This window comes from Schistocerca americana, chromosome 8 (genome assembly GCF_021461395.2).
Source record: "Schistocerca americana isolate TAMUIC-IGC-003095 chromosome 8, iqSchAmer2.1, whole genome shotgun sequence".
Classification (NCBI taxonomy): domain Eukaryota; kingdom Metazoa; phylum Arthropoda; class Insecta; order Orthoptera; family Acrididae; genus Schistocerca; species Schistocerca americana.
The window spans coordinates 153,631,971-153,652,200 of record NC_060126.1 but is presented as its reverse complement, the minus strand read 5'-3'; the positions used below and the strand labels follow the sequence as shown (position 1 = coordinate 153,652,200).

Here is a 20,230-nt window from a genome sequence, read left to right as displayed (position 1 = left end):
TGCAGAGGCTGTAACAGTGCGCTTGAATTGCGAAATCATATTGAATACCACTGCTGAACCTGTAGAAATAGCAAATATTCAAGTAATAAAGCGTTTCCACATGAGAGTTCTTTCCCCCCCCTCCTTCCCCACAGTCTGCACATGGAAGGTCAGGTCAGCGAGGCGGCCAGGAAATATCACCAAAACGGGAAATTACTCTACCGGGAAAACTCTGTCGCAAGAAATCCATGCAAATTATGGTTGATTGCGGGGTCGCTCCGTCTTGTTGAAATAATAATTGTTCCACATCCACATCGATCATATCTTATTGGGGAAGAACGAGGTCTTGCATCATTTTTAGGTAGCGTTCACTGGTGACAGTTACAGCCACACCGCTGTCATCCTGAAAGAAGAAAGGGCCAATAATCCCAAAGGAAGCAACTCCACACCACACTGTGACACGAGAACCGCCGTCGGCAATGTCCCAGGGAATACGTTACGCCGTGTTACGGAAAGCTTCCAGCGCCTCCTAGATGAATGTGTTGTGTTGAGGGGGCATGATTTGACAGGAGTCATATTCAAAAAGTGACCCACGCAACGGACAATGACTTACACATTAGTAAATGGCATACCTACAACTATTAAATGGCATAAGAGGTAATAAATAAATTACAGTTACTGCCTGATGGTGTGTTTTATTATCCTACTATAAACGCTGTCGTACCCTGTACCTTTTGGTGGTGGGGAAGGAGGAGGGGGGGAAAGGAACTCTCATGTGGAAACGCTTTATTACTTGAATATTTGCTATTTCTACAGGTTCAGCAGCGGTATTCAATATGATTTCGCAATTCAAGCGCACTGTTACAGCCTCTGCACGACTTGTTAGCAGCAGACACAGTGGCTGCGCCAAAGACTGAGACGGCGTGGAGTTTCACAATTATTTATTGAACTTTCTTTACAATTTCTCCCACATCGTCGCTGCCCAGCCCTGCGGATCCCTCTGCCTGGCTGCTGCTGTGTAGATTCTCCGCTGATCGCAACCGGGGTCCTCAGGCCACCAGCGTTCCACTGAAGCCAGGATGCCCTGTGGTTGAGATGAACTCGCCGTCGCTCGGCGCCCAGTACGGCACGCCCACGGAGCCGCGTCGCCGTGAGGTCAGCTGTCGACACCTGCTGCGCCAGCGGCTGGGAAGTCGTCAGTCGCGATGTCCGCGAGGTCCCGCCATGGACGGACCACGCGCCATGGGGCCGGGTTGCCGTGAGGTCCGAGCGTCAGTCCCCGGCGGCGCCTGTGATCAAGACCGCGCGACGATCGGTCCTGCTGGAAGTTCTCCCTGTAGTTAGTCAGCCACGGTGCTGACCGACCTCGGGCCGACCTCCAGAGCTGAAGTTGACATCTGGCGGCGAACGGATGACTCGTGCGAGCTGGAACAGACTTCCGGAATCGTCACCTACGAAGATTGAACATTCGGACAAGGACCACGTCCGTCCCCAGATCTGAACTGCTTCCTAATGGATTCTGTCCGTTGCTGACTGCGCTCCACTATTTGTATCTGGCAGGAGGACGTTTTTTATCCTCGGTGGTAGCTTTTTGTTACTACTCCCGCAGTATATTGCAGCGTAACTTAGCGTGCTGGCCTCATTTCCCCTTACTCAGCACTCTCCAGGCTTCACTCGGCGCTCGGTCTGTGTGCGTCCTTGCGTCAGCCGGTTGGTAGACTGCTGCTGTCAGCAAGGCTATCTGTGCCTGCCTACTTCGCAACGCCTCGATCACTGGCGTGACTCTGTTTTGCCATTCTTCACTGCGTGAAGCAACGCTTACTACATGTGGCCGCAACAGCACTTCCGTCAGTTCGCTCGGAATGTGTACCCATCAAACTGTGCCTACCAGAACATAGTGTTTCCTCCGTTGATGCATCACAAGTCCATGGCTACTCTCTCTCTGTCTGTACCGTTCTGCCTAGAGGACTTCATGCACAGAACAATGCCGAGCGAGTGGCCCCCCACCACTCGCTTTCCATGCAGATCAGCTCCACCCAACTGTCATTCCGTCACTCGCCTCCACATGAGCGAGCACTTAAAAAATGTACCTTGTTTTATGCAGATACAAGTGAGATCCGTATGGCCACACGTGCCAGGCAGGCGGCTGTACCGTAAGATGAGCTAGGATGGATCACCCTCAGCAATATCTGGTAAGTTACATAATGTGTATTCATGAAATCTCTCACACACTGCAGCCTCATGAAGACCACGCCGATAGGCCACACAGGGAGAGAAAGTGTGTGGGTTTCAGGCCAAACTGGATTACTGCCAGATCTCACCTCTCCTCCACCCTTCGCCCTCCCACTTCCCCCAGCCCACTCTCTTCTAGGCTAGTTCCCTAACATATAAACTGCAGGTGATTCAAGATCAGAGATGGGATGTTCTCCAACTGACCAAGGCATATGAAGCCAGCCTATATGGTTATCACATTTCCTCCACTTACCTTATAGCTATAATTTATTACCCACACTGAGTGCCCCTATATTTATGTCACCTGTCTTTTATTACTACAATTTATGAACCAATATGGCTGCTGGATGAGTTTAAAAATAACCTTACTTAATTAGTATAATTAGTATAATTTATGACCTAGTATGGTCACCAAACTATGATATCACTAACAAACATGTCTTACCAAGTTAAGTAAGACACCATGTCATTGTAGTGGACATAGTCCAGTATAAAAGTGGTGGGGAATTAGAAAAATCCAAGTGAGATAGAATGCATATTACATGACCAGGCATCTACACCACTATGATGTTCAAAATACGCTTCAAGCTGCGAAAGACATTGCTAAATTACGCTCAGGAGGAGCATAAACAAAATACAATGTTGGCCTGTGGTTGCATGTATAAAAATTTCCACAGGCATTCTTTTTTGTGGTCGTGCTGTACCACCGGGGGTAGTAGAAAGGAAGAGGACAGTCACATCTTTATTTCAGACAAACTGATCCCGGCGCAGCCTTTCCCAAAGTCTGTGCAAAACCTTCATTCAGCTGCCGACGCAGTTTGTCTTTTCTTAAGCGTGACAGACTCGCCACACCACTGACCGAGGGCAGACACCCATTTCTCTTTGCGGCCCACCCTCACATCAGTACATGCACCGCAACATGACTTCAGTGCCGCTCAGGGTACGCCAAGGTTTGCTGCAGGCAGCACACCTGAATAAGCATATTAGTTGGCCCATGCCAAAGTAGGAGCAAATAAAGTAATCTTTTTGAACCAGCGACTGCAACTCTTGCATTGTCCAGCCGTGCAGCCAAGTATTGTGAGATGTTTCTGTACAATTTATTATGATGAACTGACGAGCAAGTAAAGCTGGCTCTACCGGTGGCTTTCTGCTAGATCTGCCACAACTAATGAATCCCATAACATGATTTTTTCAGAAGTAATCCCAACACCCATATGATCCACGTGCCTTTTTTACAGGGTGTTTCAAAAATGACCGGTATATTTGAAACGGCAATAAAAACTAAACGAGCAGCGATAGAAATACACCGTTTGTTGCAATATGCTTGGGACAACAGTACATTTTCAGGCGGACAAACTTTCGAAATTACAGTAGTTACAATTTTCAACAACAGATGGCGCTGCAAGTGATGTGAAAGATATAGAAGACAACGCAGTCTGTGGGTGCGCCATTCTGTACGTCGTCTTTCTGCTGTAAGCGTGTGCTGTTCACAACGTGCAAGTGTGCTGTAGACAACATGGTTTATTCCTTAGAACAGAGGATCTGTTTGAAACATTTCAACGGACTGGGAACGTGAGGGATGAACGTGCTGGAAAGGTAGGGCGAACGAGTACGGCAACCACAGAGGGCAATGCGCAGCTAGTGCAGCAGGTGATCCAACAGCGGCCTCGGGTTTCCGTTCGCCGTGTTGCAGCTGCGGTCCAAATGACGCCAACGTCCACGTATCGTCTCATGCGCCAGAGTTTACACCTCTATCCATACAAAATTCAAATGCGGCAACCCCTCAGCGCCGCTACCATTGCTGCACGAGAGACATTCGCTAACGATATAGTGCACAGGATTCATGACGGCGATATGCATGTGGGCAGCATTTGGTTTACTGACGAAGCTTATATTTACCTGGACGGCTTCGTCAATAAACAGAACTGGCACATATGGGGAACCGAAAAGTCCCATGTTGCAGTCCCATCGTCCCTGCATCCTCAAAAAGTACTGGTCTGGGCCGCCATTTCTTCCAAAGGAATCATTGGCCCATTCTTCAGATCCGAAACGATTACTGCATCACGCTATCTGGACATTCTTCGTGAATTTGTGGCGGTACAAACTGCCTAAGACGACACTGCGGACACCTCGTGGTTTATGCAAGATGGTGCCCGGCCACATCGCATGGCCGACGTCTTTAATTTCCTGAATGAATATTTCGATGATCGTGTGATTGCTTTGGGCTATCCGAAACATACAGGAGGCGGCGTGGATTGGCCTCCCTATTCGCCAGACATGAACCCCTGTGACTTCTTTCTGTGGGGACACTTGAAAGACCAGGTGTACCGCCAGAATCCAGAAACAATTGAACAGCTGAAGCAGTACATCTCATCTGAATGTGAAGCCATTCCGCCAGACACGTTGTCAAAGGTTTCGGGTAATTTCATTCAGAGACTATGCCATATTATTGCTACGCATGGTGGATATGTGGAAAATATCGTACTATAGAGTTTCCCAGACCGCAGCGCCATCTGTTGTTGAAAATTGTAACTACTGTAATTTCGAAAGTTTGTCTGCCTGAAAATGTACTGTTGTCCCAAGGATACTGCAACAAACGGTGTATTTCTATCGCTGCTCGTTTAGTTTTTATTGCCGTTTCAAATATACCGGTCATTTTTGAAACACCCTGTATTTTACTGCTGTAGAACAAATAAGATATGAAAGTAGTACTACATGTGTTTTGTACTCGAAAATAATAATACAGAACATTTTTTCATCTTAAACTTTTGTAGTCCTGTCTCACTCAGTTGCGTGTAATATCACGGTATATTGATAATTTTTACTTATGGACCGTCTGACAGCAACTGAATAAAACACAATTTTAGTGCCATACGCGTTTCGCCTTTATTTTCTGCAAGGCATCATCAGTGGCAGGTTGCGTGGACAATTTCTTACATATTACGCTCCTGTTGCATTTTTGGTGTTGTTTTTCTTCTTATGAATGCCAATTTGCGGTTTTCCCCACATTCCAAAGCACTATGAACTGAACGCTTGTTTCAATGCCATTCAGTTCATAGTGCTTTTGAATGTGGGGAAATACCGCAAATTGGCGTTCATAAGAAGAAAAACAACACCAAAAATGCAACAGGAGTGTAATATGTAAGAAATTTTCCACGCAACCTGCCACTGATGATGCCTTGCAGAAAATAAAGGCGAAACGCGTATGGCACTAAAATTGTGTTTTATTCAGTTGCTGTCAGACGGTCCATAAGTAAAAACTATCAATATACCGTGACAGAACATTTTTATTTTGAAAAAAGTTTGAATTTTTTCATCCACAATCTGAGAATTGGAATCGAACTTATGCATTACAATAAGCAACATGTCTTTGTTTTTTACACTTACTGTTAATCTCTACCCAAAAACACATACTTATGGAGGAAATTCAGCGGTTTATACATATTAAAGTGGCACTTACATTGCAGCTTGACAGTTGTATTGTATCACTACACAGTAAAGCGATGCATACTGCGAAGCTGCAATATATTTGGAATGTTTTCCATGATTGTGATCCCATAGAGTAATCGTTGTCTGAATGTGTGTCTTCATACACTGCAATCCTTACAATGCTATGTGGAGTTCTGTCTCAGAGATCTGTGTATAAGAGGGCAATCAAATGAATACTTTTAAAAAAAAAAGTATAACATCTGTTTGATTTCCAATCATGCATATTACTAAATTTCTTTGTAGTACTCTTATATATGAGAACTAAATCTACATTATTATCACAGCATGAAAGAGGCGTGAAAGTGTTCTGACTTAAAGCATGTGTTCTCAACAACTCTATTCAGTATTACTAACATTGTGCGACACAAACATCACACTACCCTCATCGAGAAACGCTTCTTAACCTGTAACTTATACCGGTAACATCAATATGCGATCCATGTGTATTTTTTATTACTATAGAACAATTAAGCTCCAACAATAGTGATGCGTGTGTTTTAATCTAAATCCTAAGTATTTTGATAAATAATACAGACAATTATTTTTTGGTGCAGAGTTGAATTCTTATCATTTGCAATCAAGGATTTATAATCATACTTGTGTATTACGACAAGCAATGTGCATTTGTGTTTTATACACATATTGTTACTTTATACAACAGAACACCTACTTAAGGAGAAAACTTAGTAGTATGTATTCATTGAAGTATCAACCTTTGTTTCTAAAGTGAGATTTTACTCCCAAGTAAACTGTATCTCCCACCAAGAAACTGTGTAGAACAACCGAAGTAAAAATCAGGGTAATGCCAAGCAGCTATTAACATCGGAAATTATCCGCATATGAAGGGTAACCATAACGTATGGCTGACTTCTATATCAGTTCCAGCAAACATAAAACGAGTTTTTCGACAAAAATTAGAGAATGACCTTTCTGTAACGTTAAAAAATAAAATTTGTGGTGTATTTAACATTTATCTACATGGTATATACTCCAAGTTGGTCTCAATGAGACATAATGACAAGACGAATTTACCATTTCTTCTAAATGGAAACAATATTATTACATTATCGACCTTAGTTATGTGTAGTTGCAAAATATCAAAATAGGTGAGAAACTGACACTGGGAGAAGTAGATCTTTGGTGTACATTGTATGATAAATCAGAAAATATGGATGTTTCGTCATTCCCCTGTTAAAGTACACATTTGTGATGTCATCCCCCCTTATACGAATGTGTGCCCAAAAATAATGCATCCGAATTAATTGTGATAACGCTTAAAGCTTTTTAAATGAAAGATACGTTATTAACATTCTGCATCTTTATTATTCATGTCTAGATATTTATTTTTCAACATAGTCACCCTGACAATGAACACGTTTCGTCCAATGAGAGACCACCTTGTTGATAATGTCACAGCAGATTGTTCAACGGAAACACAATGTCATCTCTGTTGACACCGCTTCACCACTGTCAAAGCGAAGTCCTCAGATGCGTTCTTCAAGTTTTGGTAGCAGATGAAAATCCGATGGGGCCAAGTCGGGACTGAATTGTGGGTAATCTGTGACAGAGAACACAAGGAGTCGGAGTGCTGCAGAAGTCGCAGCACTCCCGTGTGGTCGGGTATTGTCATACTGAAGAAGAGCGTGCGCTGTGTGTGGACGAACTCCCTGAATTCGTAGCTCGCTTACAACACGCTGTTTATTACACTCCGATATAGTCACATTACACACCACCTTGTTACACACTAGGATTCGGCGCCCTTTTGTGGCAGAGGCTTGCAACCAGCATCAGCAAAGCATGCAAATCGACAGACTAATGTGCATGACATGTAATACCTCAACCGATTATTGAGAACAGAATAAAAAGAAATCAGAGGCATTAGTTTTCAGCACACGCTCCTATCTAGTGTTTACATTAAATCCTAATAGTTTCTATTCCGAACTCCGACTGTTTCCTCTGTGTAATGTTTTTTTATAAATGTGTTTCTAAATCAGTGTAATTTTACTGAAGTGTGAGCTGTAAAGTATTGTCATGTGAGTGTAGACAACGAGTATAAAAGATGTTTTCTATGGTGTACATCTCACTGCTGCCTTGAGCCGTAAGGAGGTTAGTAAGAGTGTAAAAGTTGTTCTTTCCGATGTGCTTCAGTTGGTATAGTATTTTCACAATGTAAAGCATTTATTAAGCGATGATGTGGAACTGTGTAGTAATAGCCTAAATGTCTTAATAGTAGTACGCTGCAGGGAATAAAACGATGTTTTAACCTGTAGATGATTGTCTAGATCGAGAAACAGTGGTACTGTGGAAATTTTTGCCTGACAATTCTACATTATGGCACTAAAATCGTGGTTCTTCAAAGGAAGAGTTAGGATCATGATTTAAACGTATTAATCATACTAAGAGTTGACCGATCTAGGTATTATCTCTCTGAATATAGAATGTTAATGTGTGGTGTCCTACTTTCACAAAACAGTTACATTCATTGGGAGTATACAGGGGGTCCAAAAATCCCCGTTACAAACGTCTAGGGCTTGTAGAGGGGAGTGAGTATAGAATATTTTAATAGGAACTCATTGTCCGCAAATGTAGTGTTATCGTGCTACGACAGTTTCAGTTCAGATGTTTAATTCGTTCACTTCTGCTTGAGGAGGCGTGACGCAGTACAGTTATTAGGTAAAAATTCGAAAGGAACCGTACCAAAACATCCATTTATCACATAAGCATATTTGTTTGTGTTAACACTTAAATATTACCTGTTTGTAGTATTTCAAAACAAAAAAGAACGCAGCAAATTGTACACACAGAATCAGTAATGATGCATTACAACAGCGGCTCGATATGATGACCACCAACAGTGTTACAAACTCTCCATCCCACCTGGTGTCTGTTAAATTTCCAGTGCAGTGGCCAGAACCCGTGCCAGAGATATTCCTCTGTCGTATAACGGAAACCTTACATTTCTGGACATGTAAAATATCAGGTACTCATTCTGCTCCAGAAGTCCTATAAGCCTGTAATGAGAAATTCCGAACAACCTGTGTAGTTACACAGCGTTCGCTAACTCTGCTGTGGGAACTGTGACCATGTATCTCTAATTCAACGCACACACCGCAGAATATCCAGACGATCTACTATCTTTTACATCACTCACGTCCGAAGTACCATGTGAACTAGTATCAACTGCTCCATGGCCCAGCAGGACCATGTTTTATTAATGGAACAGTGAGAAGATTTAGTAAATTTATGAAACAGATTGCATACGCTATGCCTGCCAGTAACAGAGCATTCAGATATTTGAATTTTGCTTTTTACATGCTGTATTTTTAAACAGATACGAACTGGAATGGAGGTTTATTAAAATATTTTTTTCGTATATCCTCTAATGTATAAGGGAGAGTAGAATGAAAATGAGACAAATGGAAAAACAGTAAATCCTTTGCATATTATTTCAAACGTAACAACAATAACTTTCAATATATTTATCGCACTTTCGTACAAGCTATTCAATGACTTCATAAAACAATTGTTCGAGATTGCCTAAGAATTCATATTGTATTGAATACACCTCTTTATCCGAAGCAAATCGGTAACCTCGAATGTCTTTCTTCTGGGCTCTAAAAACTATGGAAATATTGAATCTTCAATGGGTTTAATTGTCTCCAGTTTCACAGAGTCACAGCAGTAAGATAGTTATCACAAAAAATAGCTGTACACTACACTTAGTTCCTCTGATTATTAAAATCATAATATTAAAACAGAAATGGTTCGATTCCGTAGACAGTCTTTTCTTTAAAAAGTATGAACAAGATTTGATGTTATATTAGCCATTAAAATTTTAATTAGGAATTTCGGCTGGATAGGTCTTCCGACGTGGGTGTTGCAGGCGGAGGACAAGGCGCTTAGGACTGTACACGTGGTGGAATGATGTCTCAGGACCCGTCATAAAAGTAAGGAACATTCAGGAATGTCATTCGGAATCAGTCCGTTGAGATTTGACGACGTCTACGGTCGGTGGATTACATGAAAAGCCACGTAGGCGTGAATTAGATTAGTTTCAAGCACAACATTCTTGTATACGGGACAAGAAAAGATTATATTACGTTGTGTGTAGTTTGTTTTCCGCTATTCATTATCATTTGAATCATAAATTTTTCTAACGACTTCTCGTGAGTATAAATTTGATCCCATTGTATATTTGCATGGCTATGACAGTGTTACTTTAGCACAGCTGTGGGTAATTCTTGAATCATCTTCATTACTGAATATTCAGCTTAGGGATAACTAAACACAGGCATAGCATCCATTGTTTTTGTCATCGTTTTGTCATTTTAAAACACACCTTATATGCCTGTTGAACGTTGAGAATGCAGGCGTCTGTATCAGAATACCGACAACAAGTGGGCCCTACGTCACCACACCGTCCAGCGGACTGTTTGAATTGCGCTATGCAAGAAAAGATTATATTACGTTGTGTGTAGTTTGTTTACCGCTATTCATTATCATTTGAATCATAAATTTTTCTAACGGCTTCTCGTGAGTATAAATTTGATCCCACTGTATATTTGCGTGGCTATGACAGTGTTACTTTAGCACAGCTGTGGGTAATTCTTGAATCATCTTCATTACTGAATATTCAGCTTATGGATAACTAAACACAGGCGTAACATCCATTGTTTTTGTCATCGTTTTGTCATTTTAAAACACACCTTATATGCCTGTTGAACGTTGAGAATGCAGGCGTCTGATCAGAATACCGACAAGTGGGTCCTACGTCACCACACCGTCCAGCGGACTGTTTGAATTGCGCTATGCTACCACATTGACTGGCGCGCACACCCATGCCGTTGCTTTTGTGAACGTTCAAGATGTGCGTATCACTAGCAATTCACGGTATCTGGTATTATTTAGTGGAGGAAATGAAGATTCCTTTTGAGGCTGAAATTGCCGCTCGCTTCCGCAACGTCCCACCATCGGTAAGTGTAACGTACTACCACATTCATATGGTTTATTCAGAGTACGACGCAGTTATTTCGTACCGCACCTTGTACTGTTTCACTTTTTATCCATTATAAACAGTCTTCCCCCCTCCCCCATGAACCTTGCTGTTGGTGGGGAGGCTTGCGTGCCTCAGCGATACAGATAGCCGTACCGTAGGTGCAACGGCAACCACAACGGAGGGGTATCTGTTGAGAGGCCAGACAAACGTGTGGTTCCTGAAGAGGGGCAGCAGCCTTTTCAGCATTTGCAGGGGCAACAGTCTGGAAGACTGACTGAACTGGCCTTGTAACACTAAACAAAACGGCCTTGTTGTAGTGGTACTAAAAACGAACGGCTGAAAGCAAGGGGAAGCTACAGCCGTAATTTTTCCCGAGGGGATGCAGCTTTACTGTATGGTTAAATGATGATGGCGTCCTCTTGGGTAAAATATTCCGGAGGTAAAATAATCCCCCATTCGGATCTCCGGGCGGGGACTACTCAAGAGGACGACGTTATCAGGAGAAAGAAAACTAGCGCTCTACGGATCGGAGCGTGGAATGTCAGATCCCTTAATCGGGCAGGTAGGCTAGAAAATTTAAAAAGGGAAATGGATAGATTAAAGTTAGACATAGGGGGAATTAGTGAAGTTCGGTGGCAGGAGGAACAGGTCTTCTCGTCAGGTGAATACAGTGTTATAAATACAAAATCAAATAGGGGTAATGTAGGAGTAGGTTTAATAATGAGTAGGAAAACAGGAATGCGGGTAAGTTACTACAAACAGCATTGTGAACGCATTATTGTGGCCAAGATAAACAGGAAGCCCATGCCTACTACAGTAGCACAGGTTTATATGCCAACTAGCTCTGCAGATGACGAAGTATTGAAGAAATGTATGATGAAATAAAAGAAATTGTTCAGATAGTGAAGGGAGACGAAAATTTAATAGTCATGGTTGACTGGAATTCGGTAGTAGGAAAAGCAAGAGAAGGAAACGTAGTAGGTGAATATGGATTGGGGTTAAGAAATGTAAGAGGAAGCCGCCTGATAGAATTTTGCACGGAGCACAACTTAATCATAGCTAACACTTGGTTCAAGATTCATAAAAGAAGGTTGTATACATGGAAGAAGCCTGGAGGAACTGACAGGTTTCAGATAGATTATATAATGGTAAGACAGAGATTTAGGAACTAGGTTTTAAAGTGTAAGACATTTCCAGGGGCAGATGTGAACTCTGATCACAATCTATTGGTTATGAACTGTAGATTAAAACTGAAGAAACTGCAAAAAGGTGGGAATTTAAGGAGATGGGAACTGGATAAACTGAAAGAACCAGAGGTTGTACAGAGTTTTAGGGAGAGCATAAGGGAACAATTGACAGGAATGGGGGAAATAAATACAGTAGAAGAAGAATGGATAGCTTTGAGGGATGAAGTAGTGAAGGCAGCAAGGGATCAAGTAGGTAAAAAGACGAGGGCTAATACAAATCCTTGGGTAACAGAAGAAATATTGAATTTAATTGATGAAAGGAGAAAATATAAAAATGCAGTAAATGAAGCAGGCAAAAAGGAATACGAACGTCTCAAAAAACAAGATCGACAGGAAGTGCAAAATGGCTAACCAGGGATGGCTAGAGGACAAGTGTAAGGATGTAGAGGCTTATCTCACTAGGGGTAAGATAGATACTGCCTACAGAAAAATTAAAGAGACCTTTGGAGAACTGAGAACCACTTGTATGAATATCAAGTGCTCAGATGGAAACCCAGTTCTAAGCAAAGATGGGAAAGCAGAAAGGTGGAGGGAGTATATAGAGGGCCTATAGAAGGGCAATGTACTTGAGGACAATATTATCGAAATGGAAGAGGATGTAGATGAAGATGAAATGGGAGATTCTAATATTTCTGCTATTTCTTTTTCCGTTTCCTTTAAAAGTTCATCCAATACTCTGCTTGGATTAGTACCTGTTGAAGAGTGTATTTCAAAGTTTCTTGCTCAAGTTGCAGAGCTAAGGTTTTCAGTTAGTATCCCTTCAGATTCAGGAATGCCTCTGATGGTGGTTTTCAAAGTCAGAAATCTCGTTAATTATGGTTCCTAAGTCTATGTCTACATCATACTCCGCAAGCCACCTAAAGGTCGCGACTCGGTGGTCACGTGAGTAGCATTATGAATGCTGAATGCATTCTGAACTGCTAAGATCGCTAAAGTAATTTATTCATGTAGATGACCGGTTTTTAGTGATCTTGGCAGCTGAAAATTTATTCAGTGTTTATAATTCAGAATTGCTATCGGGTTATCACCATATTAAAGTACGATACAGTTTATCGGCGCTGTTACTTATCGTACTGCAGTAAGTGTATAAACAGTTCACAGATGGTATCTGCGAGCAGCGCATCATCACACACGTGTAAACAAACCTTCTTCCTATTTAAAACAATTGCAGACCACTACGTCAAGCTACGCGCCTACGTATTTGCGCTATCTTGTGGCTCGTTTACAAAACGTACAATGATTATATAATAATTGCAACATTTTGGAGTCACTGCGTCTCAAATAAAGAAATTTTGCAGCTACAGAATGGAGCACTAAGCTGAATGAATCGTACATTGTCCTACCTCGTGTTGTAGCCGCTAACAGTGACGTCTTCGCAAAAATTTATTAATTGCACACGTATTATTTCCTTATTTGATATTCCTTCTTTAATTTAGTTTCTCTTTTCCATTAAGTTTCGTTTCCTTTTTATGAGCTTTTCAATATTAATAGGTACATCTCGTTGCAATACCTGGAAAAGAAACAAACGCTTATGAAATATAGGTTTGTAGAAATAAAATTACATGTACATTATACTAAAGATCTATTTTCATAGCCCCCTGAACAATCGCCAGTTGAACTCTACTGGAGAGTTAAATCGACAATGAACTGAAAATGCTTAAACTCTCAGAAATATTATACGTTTCGCGAATAACTGGCTTATTCTCTTATTTTTCGCGATTGTGTCAGCTCTGAAGATATCAAGCGCGCCAGTTCCGACTAGCCAATTCGACTTGGTAAATTAAATAACAAGCTTGTTCTGGATAATTACTACGATTCTGAACTATCTCGCTGTCGTCCAAACCGGTTATTACCGTTCATACAGCAAGATTCTCCCATTTCGATACAAAACCTGTTAATAACGTATAAAGGGTGATATTACTATAAATGCAGGGCCACGACACAATGTCTGGACAAAAATGTGAGTGGTGATTTTCACTTAAAAGGTTCAAATGTGAGTGAATTCCTAAGGGACCAAACTGCTGTGGTCATCGGTCCCCAGACTTACACGTTACTTAAACTACCTTATGCTAAGAACAACACACACACTCATGCCCGAGGGAGGACTCGAGCCTCCAGCGGGAGGGGCCGCGCAATCTGTGACATGGCGTCCTAGACCGCGAGGCCACTCCGCTCGGCTATTCTCACTTAAAGAAACTTACATTAATATCTATATCTTGACAGTAAAGGGCCAGGAGGAGGAAAGGTGAAGACGGAAGTAACAGGTGAAGGCTATCAGACAAAAGATGAATGTTAATTTTACTAGGATCGTCCTCTCACTCACTTTATTCCCATGAAGTTTAACTAATACCATTTTTTGTGTTTACTTTTTCATAAGTCCTTTTCTTGTTATAGATAACATATTCAACAGTCATATTATTCTATCTGCTCTAAAAATAAAAACGAATTTCATTAAACAAGACAGAAAAGTGAAGTACTGTTGTGTCTCTTTTATTTAAGCAGATCCTAACTGGAATGGAGATTTATAAACAGATCTTTCGTACATCCCTTAATTTACTAAACATCCACTAATCCATTATTTTCTGTATGTACACCGACGTATAATCACTCTCCCTTAGTATTTAGAGTATACACAGACATCCTGTAGTTCCCATTTTATGCATACTAATTCTTACAAAATCTCGTCCCATGACCACCTAACAAATGTGACACCCATTTTTATTTTCTCATATCTTACTACTAACACAGAATACCAATTAACTGTGGCAATTAAAAATTTCTTTAAAAACTCTAATGATCGATGATTTATGTAACACATGTAAATTATGTTTCAGGAATTGACTTATCCAATTCTAAACCCCTAACCCAGTTGCCCAATTGTGTGTGTGTGCGTGTGTGACATAGCGTGGTGGATCCACCCCTGAACACTATTCCAAACCTAATTCACCTCTGAATACATCCCAGACCTAATGCTCGTAGAACCACCGCTGGACTCTATCCCAAACCAGCCAGTCAAAATACCTAGGCAGATCAACTTTTAATATGGTGGCTATCGTGATATTAACACCTTCTTAGAAAAAAGTGAAGACGATTTTAGTCAGAGAAGAACCTCCACAAAACCATCGTTTGTCGGTGTAGACATTCTTCCTAAGGTTAAAAAACATCATTTTATTCCCTGTAGAGCACTATCGTTAGACTTTTAGGTTACTACTACACAATTCCATAACATCACTTTTACAAGTGCTTTGCGATGTGAAAATACTACATTCAGGAATCAATAAATTCAGGATTCAATACATTCAGGATTCAATAAAGCGTATCAATAAGAAGTAATTTTAACACTCTGCTTTCCTCATTACGACTCGAGGCGGCAATAGAATAAAAACCATGGAAATTATCTGCTGTCACATGAATCCTCCATAACATAATAATTATTATTTGTTACATACACTCATATCACTGAAATCTTTACGACTCCAACTATAGAAATATTGCACTGACTTGCCGAGATAAGTAATTTGCAACAGAAACTGTTGGGCCTTAATGTAAGCGCTAGGTGTAAGGGGGAGGTGATGTCAAAAATATGTACTTTAATAGGGAAAAGACGAAACATTCTGAGTTATACGCGGAACTATATTGAGCACGCATCGAATAAATGATGTAAACACATGCTGCCAAATAAGATTATCCTACAGTGTGGGAGAGAGGTGACACCACATATCTATACTATAATAAATAAAACACTAAAAATGTCCTCCTCTGTATTTTGTAAAAATATTCGACAGATTTTAATAGCGACAAACTGTTAAGGTGCCAGAATAATGTGCTAAGAAAATCTTTTTCAAAGAACCAAGCTCCTACAGATAGCAAGTGCTCGCGAACAAATTGTTAACATTCCTGTACAGAAAACAACATGATCCAATGTTCTTTTTCCTTTTTTCTCTCTGTCACCCTGTTTTTGGAGCCACAATCCAGATTAATATTTTCCTCCTGCACCTGACTTAGTCAACCACTTCAGACATAATGCGCTCTTTGTTAAATGACATACTACTACAGCCACTACAGTAAAAATCCAATGAAAAGTCTATTAAATACTCGTATCTTCTGATGAGTATGGCTGTGTCATCTCTGTTTTTTCCGATTTGTCATATTACGTCCGTCGACGATTTACTTCTCTCAGAGACAGTTTATCATATTTTTTTGTCATCTTACACCTACAGATAATCAATAGGGACACTTTAACAATAACTTTCCTGTGCAGGAGAAATGGTAGTTTCGCCCTAACACCATGTCTCACAGAGATGAACTTGGAGAACTTATCACGTTGATAATCGTTAAATTCACCGCCGATTTTCCTATGTAACATTACAGAGCTGTCCTCTAATCTCGGTAAAAAAAAAAAAAAAACCGTCTTAGTTCTGCTAAAACCTAAATCACAGTGTCATCATAGCGACCCTCGACCCTCCATGTAAGGGTAACTTCCGACGTTGACAGTTCGTTGGAGTTATTTTACTTTTTCGTTATATGTCAAAATACGTAACAATTTGAGTATAAAATACAGATGTATACTGCTATAACTAAATTGTTCTATAGTAGGTCATATATTTGCATTACAGGCATAAGTTACACGTTAAAGTGGTGCTGGTCAGTGAGTTTAGTCTGAAGTTTATTCCACACATCACTGATAATACTGAGTACAGCTTTTCTCAGTGTGTCTTGCTGTAAGCCAGAACACTTTTATGCACCTCTGATGCTGTAATAATAACGTAGAGTTAGATCTCATGTATATAAAGTTAATACAGGATGCAATAATATGTATAATTGGAAATTAACCAAGTGTAACTTTTTAAAACAATATTTATTTTATTACTGTCATATATACAAGCTTATTATTATATGGTTTTTCTTTATTCATCATAACTTTTCGCCATATTGGAAACATTTTCCAAATATTGTCCACTGAACGTGTTAAATTCGACAGGTATGTGTTCATGTTCACATGCAGCTATGCAGTCATCCAATTTGATGCCCACATGAACTTCATGTCCCATTATACATTCCACAATGTAATTGAAATCATTTTTAACACAACTGGTTAACTGATATATTCTGTCTATGACAAAATACACTGATTTGTATACACTATGCATGTTTGTAACACTTTGTTTTTTAACTATATGCTATACATAGTCTCTCAGTCTAATGTCCGCAGCTCGTGGTTTTGCGGTAGCGTTCTCGCTTCCCGCGCACGGGGTCCTGGGTTCGATTCCCGGCGGGGTCAGGGATTTTCCCTGCCTTGAGACGACTGGGTGATGTGTTGTGTTCATCATCATACTTCATCCCCATTACGGTCGGCAAACCACCTTGCCTAGTTGGTGGTGCTGGTCTCCCGCATCGTTCCCTATGCTCCTCGGAGTATGGGACCTCATAATCATCGTCATCAGTCTAGTAGTTTCCAAGCAGTACCTAAAAACACTGTTACTGTTTAGACAGTAACATGACAGCTGTTGGTGTTGGTGTCACTCCTGATGTAGTAAACTTTGTTGCTGGCGACTTGTGGCCTGAATTTGGTGATGAGTTGGCTTTTGATGTATATCAGATTTCCACAGAGCATCTGCACTCTATTAGACTGAACCGAACATTTTTACAGTGCTATATATTCTCCGGTTCGATTAAAATGGTAAAATCGACATCTGGAGCTTTTTCAACATCTATGCTTTCCGGCCGGCCGGTGTGGCCGAGCGGTTCTAGGCGCTACAGTCTGGAACCGCGCGACCGCTACGGTCGCAGGTTCGAATCCTGCCTCGGGCATGGATGTGTGTCATGTCCTTAGGTTTGTTAGTTTTAAGTAGTTCTAAGTTCTAGGGGACTGATGACCTCAGATGTTAAGTCCCGTAGTGCTCAGAGCCATTTGAACCATTACTGCTTTTATAAGCGATAGAATCAGTGGCAGGTACAATGCTCTGCAGCTCTTGATTGCTTATTGGTATGGTGTTCTGTAATACAGAATTGTTAGATATGTAATGTTCATTAGATGTGTTGAGAAACGATGAATTTTAAGCCAGAACATCACTCATTGTATGGAGAGCATGGCCACATATCCTCGCCAGAGCCAGCATAACCCTCTGATCATTTCATAGTGACAATACCTATGGAAGCAGGACTGGGGTTTCAAGTGTCAGCAGTCACTGACATGTATCTGTCCCTAGTGTAGGGTGGGTTCATTAACACGCTTAATCACTGCATAACAGTGCTTGTAGCAAGCGTAGTTGGCCCACAATGAGATATATGCGTCTGCCCTTGACGAGCTGGCTTCACGGAGAGCGTATGAGAGGCCTTCCTGTGTTTTATTTTTTTTAAAAGAATGATTTAGTTGTTGTTTCAAAGAAATATGTAGTTGTCCCCTTCCTTCTTACACTGAGGCGTCAAAGAAACTGGTATAGGCATGCGTATTCAAATACAGAGATATGTAAACAGGGAAAATATGGTGCTGCGGTCGACAACGCCTACATAAGACAACAAGTGTCTGGCGCAGTTGTTAGATCGGTTACTGCTGCTACAATGGCAGGTTATCAAGATTTAAGCGTGTTTGAACGTGGTGCTATAGTCGGCGCACGAGCCACGGTACATGCATCTTCGAGGAAACGATGAAGTGGGTGTTTCCCCGTGCGACTATTTCACAAGTGTACCGTCAATATCAGGAACCCGGTAAAACAACATATCTCCGACATCGCTGCAGTCGGAAAAAGTTCCTGCAAGAACGGGACCAACGACGACTGAAGAGAATTGTTCAATGTGGCAGAAGTGCAGCCCTTCCGCAAATTGCTGTAGATTTCAATGCTGGGCCATCAACAAGTGTCAGCGTGAGAACCATTCAATGAAACGTCATCAATATGGGCTTTTGGAGCCTAAGGCCCACTCGTGTCCCCTTCATGACTGCATGACACAAAGCTTTACTCCTTGTCTGGGCCTGCCAACACCGACAGTGGAGTTTTGTTGACTGGAAACGTGGTGCCTGGTCGGACGAGTCTCGTTTAAAATTGTATCGATCAGATGGACGTATACGGGTATCGAGACAACCTCATGAATCCGTGGACCCTGCATGTCAGTAGGGGACTTTTCAAGTTGGTAGAGGTTCTGTAATAGTGTGGGACGTGTGCATTGGTGTAATATGTGACCCCTGATACGTTTAGGTACGACTCTGAAGGGTGACAGATACGTAAGAATCCTATCTGATCACCTGCATCCATTCATGTCCATTGTGCGTTCCGACGGACGTAGGCAATTCCAGCAGGAAGACACCCCATACTTCCAGAATTGCTACAAAGTGGCTACAGGAACACTCTTCTGAGTTTAAACACTTCCGATGGTCAGCAAACTCCCCGGACATGAACATTATTGAACATATTTGGTATGCCTTGCAACGTGCTGTTCAGAAGAGGTCTCCATCCCATCGTATTCTTACGGATTTATGGACTGCTCTGCACGATTCGTGGTGTCAGTTCCCTCCAGCACTACTTCAGACATTAGTCCAGTCCATGCCAAGTCGTGTTGCGGCACTTCTTCATGCTCGCGGGGGCCATACATGATATTAGGCCGGTATGCCACTCTCTTTGGCTCTCCAGTGTACTACACCAAGGGGTACAGTGTGACTACATAAAAAAAAACCTGAAGTTCGTGGTAGACATGGATCCATGGGCTATCAGCGTAATTTGTTTATACACCTCCTTAGTGTAATTTAGCTATATCTTCTGCAATATGCACCGTATTTTTAACGTAATACTATTAGATACATCTCTGGAGGCCTGGAGGGCAGTTCCTAAGTGAATAGATCAAGCAATATACATGCCATCTCATTCGATGTTTTTTTCATATCCTACCATTTTTGCACTGGGTTATGTCCACTGGAATGTTATAATATCAGACTTACGTCGAGCAGCTAAGTTTGATAGTGACATCATAGTTGATGGTTGTATGGAGTCATCAGTTATATAATATAAGATAAGGCTATCTTGGAAAGATATGTGGCATCCATATTGCGTCATAAATGGTAGCAATAAAGAAAAGTGTAGAGTAAATACACAAACAGCTATCTTGGGTAATAAATTATAACAGTATGGGTGCCAGATAAGAAGGGGAAATTTGACAACAACGCAAACTGTCCTTGTATGTATCACTCAGTAGGAGAAAAGCCCGTCTCATATTTTGAATTTGCTGCCGTTGGTATGTTAGCGATTTGACCTAGAAGAGAGGGGAAAGTTGGAGGAGGAAGAAGGAGTGGGAGAAG

The 20,230-nt window shown here is 41.3% G+C and overlaps 1 protein-coding gene across 1 annotated transcript in view; it reads left to right on the top strand.

The window, feature by feature from the left end:
- Positions 1–20,230, top strand: part of LOC124545641 (coiled-coil domain-containing protein 96-like) — a 195,007-nt gene that overhangs the window by 174,374 nt on the left and 403 nt on the right. The window lies entirely within an intron of this gene.